The sequence below is a fragment of the Gavialis gangeticus genome, unplaced genomic scaffold (assembly GCF_001723915.1).
Source record: "Gavialis gangeticus isolate Ggan-Ray unplaced genomic scaffold, GavGan_comp1, whole genome shotgun sequence".
Classification (NCBI taxonomy): Eukaryota; Metazoa; Chordata; order Crocodylia; family Gavialidae; genus Gavialis; species Gavialis gangeticus.
In genome coordinates this window covers 181,491-187,071 of record NW_017729020.1, presented here as the reverse complement: position 1 = coordinate 187,071, position 5,581 = coordinate 181,491, and the positions used below count along the sequence as shown (strand labels likewise).

The 5,581-nt window shown below is 50.9% G+C and overlaps 1 long non-coding RNA gene across 1 annotated transcript in view; it reads right to left on the bottom strand.

The window, feature by feature from the left end:
* The window catches only part of LOC109295477, a 22,870-nt gene that overhangs the window by 11,387 nt on the left and 5,902 nt on the right, over positions 1-5,581 (bottom strand). The window contains exon 2 of the long non-coding RNA XR_002096753.1: positions 3,159-3,163. This is a non-coding gene — a long non-coding RNA (uncharacterized LOC109295477). The remainder of the gene's footprint in view (positions 1-3,158; positions 3,164-5,581) is intronic.

Sequence of the window (5,581 nt, the reverse complement as noted above, 5' to 3'; positions counted from 1 at the left end):
TCCCTAATATCCAACCTCAACTTCCCTTGCTGCAACTTGAGACCATTGCTCCTTGTTCTGTCATCTGCCACCACTGAGAACAGTCCAGCTCCATCTTCTTTGGAGCCACCCTTCAGGAAGCTGAAGGCTGCTATTAAATCCCCTCTTAGTCTTCTCTCCTTTAGACTAAATAAGCCCAGCTCCCTCAGGCTCTCCTCACAAGTCATGTCCCCCAGCCCCCTCACCATTTTTGCTGCCCTCCACCAGATTGTCCAATTTGCCCACTTCCTTTATAGATTCGTAGATTTGAGGGTCAGAAAAGACCTCAGTGGGCCATCTAGTCTAACCCCCTGCCCCTGGCAGGCAAGAAAAGGGTCACCGAACCTGGGATCATATGATCCTAGCCAGGTGCCTGTCCAGTCTCCTCTTGAAAATGCCCGAGGATAGGGCGAGCACCACCTCCCTTGGAGGCCTGTTCTGTAGTGGGGGACCCAAAACTGGGCAGAACGCTCCAGATGTGGCCTCACTAGTGCTGAAAAAAGGGGAGTAATCACTTCCCTGAAGCTACTGGCAGTGCTCCTACCAATGCAGCCCGGTATGCCGCTAGCCTTCTTGGCAACAAGGGCACACCACTGGCTTGTATTCAGCTTATTGCCCACTGTCACCCCCAGGACCTTTTCTGCAGAGCTGCTGCCCAGCCAGTCGCCCCCAGCCTGTACCACTGCATGGGATTGTTCTGTCCTAAATGCAGGACTTTGCACTTAGCCTTGTTGAACCTCATGAGATTTCCTTTGGCCCAATCCTCCTATTTGTCTAGGTCACTCTGAATTCTAGCCCTACCCTCCAGTGTAGCTACTCCTCCCTTCCCCCACCAGCTTGGTGTCATTTGCATACTTCCTGAAGGTGTTGTTTGCATACTTCCTGCCATCTTCCAGGCCTTTGAAGACATTAAACAAAACCAGCCCCAGGACCGGCCCCTGGGGCACTCCACTTGATACCAGCTGCCAACTAGACTTAGAGCCATTGATTACTACCCTCCTGAGCCCAATGCTGCAGCCAGTTTTCTTTCCACCTTCCTGTCCATTTATCTAGCCCATACTTCCTTAGCTTGCCTGTGGGAATGCAGTGGGAGACCATATCAAAAGCCTATCTGAAATCAAGGTACATCACATCCACTGGTCTCCCCACATCCACACAGCCAGTGACCTCATCGTAGAAGGCAGCCAGGTCGGTGAGGCATGGCTTGCCCCTGGTGAGCCCATGCGGACTGCTCCTAATCACCTTCTCCTCCTCCAGGTGCTCAGAAATGGCTTCTTGGAGGACTTACTCCATGACTTTTCCAGGGACTGAGTTGAGACTGACTGACTAATCTGTAGTTCTCTGGATCCTCTGTCTTCCCTTTCTTAAATATGGGCACTCTTTGCCCTTTTTCCAATCATCTGGGACCTCTCCTGATCACCGTGAGTTTTCAGAAATGATGGCCAACGGCTCTGGAATCTCATCGGCCAACTCCCTCAGCACCCTCTTCCGTGCATCTGATTCTTTGAACTGCTTTTCCAGAGGCTGTCGCTGTCCGCAAAGCACAGTGAGTCGGGAGACCCGAGTTTGATTTCCTGGTTCTGTTACTGGCCTGCTGGGTGACCTGGGAGCTGTAGGTGCCTGGCATCTATTTGGGAGAAAACCCAAACAAGACTAATGAGCTCTGTTCAGTGGGGCATGTTGCCTGTCTGTCAGCCTCACAGGGTGCTGTGGCTTTTCTGGCTGCAGGCAGCAGTCTGCTATCCCTAGCAAATTTATCTGATATAGTTGGTTTCTACGTGGTTTGACCCCTGCATAGTGGGGGAGGTTTGCATGCTTGCCATTAGCCCCTGCTTGGAGTGTGAGTCGACTGTTTTTTATCAGATAAAAGCCAGATGGAAGCCTTGGTGTTGGCGGCGCGCCCGTCTAGATCGTGTCTGGCAGCTCCTTTGTCCTGCTCTGCTGCTGAGCCGTGGTGCCCGAAGGGCCTGCCTGCAGCATTGGCTGCTTCATGTTAGCATGGGCACCTCTGGGAGTCTGAGACTCATGTAGCCCCCTGGGAGCTTCACAGATACTGTGCTGGGGGAGCATCACAGTCCCCTGCAGAGACCCAAGTGTTATTCAAGTCCCAGTCTCAGTGGGGTCCCAGTGCTCTTCCAGCCCCCTGGTCAGGAGTGGATTTTGCTCCTGTAGGTACAAAAGAGAGGATAAGCTTGGGCGGAGAGGATTTGTAAGCTCAGTTCCCTGCTCTTACTACTGGCTTCCTGTGACCATTTGTGTTGTCTGTGTCTCCCTAACTTGGGGCTGATCTGTCCTTTGTCTGCCTTGTCTTATCACAAAGCAAGCTGTGCAGGGCAGGGGCTGTCTCCCTCCACGTGCGTGCATGCATGTATACACGGCACACAATGCAGCAGAGCACTACCTTCTAGGTGCTGGTGGTGAGGGAAATAGGAAAGCTGCATGGCAGCATATGCAGCCAAGTCCTCCTTGCTTTCCACAGGTAGGAGTGCCCATCAGTGGACAGTGAAAGCAACATCTGCCCTGCAGCGGGGTAATTCCTGAGGCACGTAGGGTGGAAGCACTGTCCTCTTGTCTCTCTCTTGCTGTTGGAACCAGGCAAAACAGATAAATCTTCAAATTTTCTCCTCTGGGATTTTGTTGCAAGCTTAGCACTGAGTGGCTGGAGCATTTGGAAGCCTTTTAGAGCCAGTTTGCTTTGGTGCTTTGGTTGCATGATCGTAGGACATGAGTCCAAGGGTTAAACTCTGCGTGCTGGTGGGAGGGAAGAGAGGCGATGGGATACAGGCAATGCCAATATGCAGCGGGGCTGCCAGTACCCCAGCCATAGCAGAGGGCCACCACCACTGACAGTGCTGTAACTAGCTGAGTGGGAGGTGGCTTCTGTGATGCCAAGGCTGGCACAGGGACCTCTCAGCTGCTACTCTTTGCTAGCAGGGAGATCCCAGAGGGTGGTGATGGGTGAGTGCTCATTGCCCCTTGTGGAGGACAGGGACAGCCATCACCGAGGGTTCATTCTCCACTTGTCACTCAGGTTCACAGCCTTGGCATCCTTCTGGATCGTCTGCTACACCCAGATCTTCCGGTGGCGGCAGTGTCGGGAGCACACGTCGCCTTGTCCATTCCAGTGAGAGGGTTATGACCCTTTCTTTCACATAAAGAAATGGCCCCAGTCATTTGTGCTTTCATAAGAGTCGGGCCAGATGACTTGAACATGCTTGGCATGGGACTGCTCTTGAGAAACATGTGCAAACAGCAGCAGGTGAGAATGGGAATAGGTACTGGCAAGGCAGTACTCCTGTGCTCCAGAGGCTCTGTGGGCTCCCACTAGTTTCTCAGGTGCAATTTAAAGTGCTGGTGTTGACTTACAAGGCCCTACATACTTAAGGGACTGCCCTGAGACTCTTCCCCAACCCCTAAGGTCAACTGGGAGCTAATGTGTGCGCCAGGTTTTCTTGGCAAAGCCATGTGGGGATTCTCATCCATGGTAATAGCTCCTCTGCTCTGGAACTTCCCCTCGTGGCCCATTGGAGCCCAAATCTGGATGTCCACTGGAAGAGCTGCATGACTTCTTTTATTAAGGCAAATATTTAGCAAGTAAGGGATTTAATATTTTATTTGATTTACAAGTTTTGTCTCTTCGTATAAGGTGCCATGAGCTCTTTTTGGGATGGCTGGTACATAAAGTTAACAAATAAAGATAAGAGGGTCATTTGGGTCTCTTTGATTAAAGACACGCTGAGTCTGGCCCCCATTAAGCTAGCCAGTTGTCTAAATAGTTAAGTGCTCGTTCTCTAGCAAAAGGAGGAAAGTTGAGGTAATGCCACAAATACAGAAGTTAACTTATCTGAGGCCATATTGGCAAGGTCTTAAAGCGAGCCCATTGTAAATGGAAGACATCAGAGATAGGGGTGAAGAAAAGCCTTGTTCTGGCTGTCAATCACTAGAGGTACTTTTGGCTCTGGTGATGCACTAGTCAGTTCTGATCCTGCTCAAGACTGAAAGGACAAATATACTCCCAAGTTGGGTGGTTCTGTCTGACGCCTGGGAACAAATGATAGGAAAGCACTAGTGTTTCCTCCTGCCAAAGCCAGACTCTGTAGATGTGGGTGCAGAATGTGTCAGGCAGCATGGGGGTATCTGGAGAGCTGGGGGAAGCTGCGTGCTTTTGAGATGCTTTAAAAGAAATGTGTACGCGTTCTGAAAACCTTGCAGGTTTCACAACCTTTCTGAAGGAGGACAGAACAGAATAAAGACCAATTAAGTCTTTGGACATGTCCGAGGCCAGTGTGCATTCGTGGGTGGAGCTGGCCTGAGATGCATGTGCCTGAAAGCAGAGGAGCTCTTGCCGAGATAATTGAAGGGGGCGCAAGCCAGATGCCAAGGGGACCCTATAAATCCAGGGCTAGCTGAAGCACAGACTCTACTGGAGATCATTTGTGGTACTGGAGCACCTTGCAGTCTATAATGTTATATTTCCAGCGCACCTGTTAAAGTGGTGTGCTGGAGGCACAAAGACTTGCAGTTTGTCCAAGATCACATAGGAGCCTGAGGCAGAGAACAAAAGTGAATACGTATCTTGGGCAATCCAGACAAGTGCTCCACTTACCTGGACCTTCCTTCCCTTCTTGGGTGGAAGACAGAGTGGGCTGCTGCCTGAATAAGGATGGCAGGACTTGATCTTGTTCCAATATCGTCTTCAAACTGACCTCTTACCAAAAGCTGTTGGTGGCCTTTTCTTATGTTGACTGAGGCTAAATGTTGGACCACCCAGGCCAGCAGTCTAATCCACTGTGGCACGTTTCGTGTCCCCACAACACAAAATTAAACAAATGGAAAACAGACTGGAATGTGGAAAGCATAAAAGGAGGCGTGAATGCCTGGAAACCAGCCAGAAGAGAATGGCTGAACTCCACTTTCACTTGGAGCCTGGGACCAAGTTGTAAAGGTTGTTAGCCTTTGGAGCCGTCCAGTGTGTGCATGTTAGCGGGAAACGAGCACAAGGGTTTATTACTCCCTATTCAGAGAGAGAAGCAAATGCAGACCCTTGCTAGTGTCCATGCATTAGTAAAATAACTTGGCAGTGGAGTTCGCTTGTCTTACTGGACCACCAAGGCACCGGGAAAATCTCCAAGGGTCAGGAGTGAGCAACGCTTCTGGGCATGAGGGGGACTTTGAGGCAGAGGCTGTTGCCATATCATTGGGATCTGAATATTCTGTGTGTAACCATACCCCAAAATACCTAGTCCCAAAACCCACAGCTCCAGCTGGGGCAAAAACTCAAAAGAAGGGAAGCCAGGTCTGTCCTGGTTTCTGGGCGTGAAATGCAGAAAGGCTCAGCTACCCAGCTACAGCCACGACAAGGACAAGGCTCCAAATCCTGACCCACATTGCACCAGGTGTTAATCCTGGTGCCTTGCTCCAGGGATTAATATCCCCCTACAGTATTATTACACCCCAAACCCAGGAAAACAAAGAGGGCACAAGGAAAGGGAGAGGAATCCCAGACCCAGAGACTCTCACTCCCCTGTACCTGAGAGTTCCTCTTCCATGGGGGGGGGGGGGG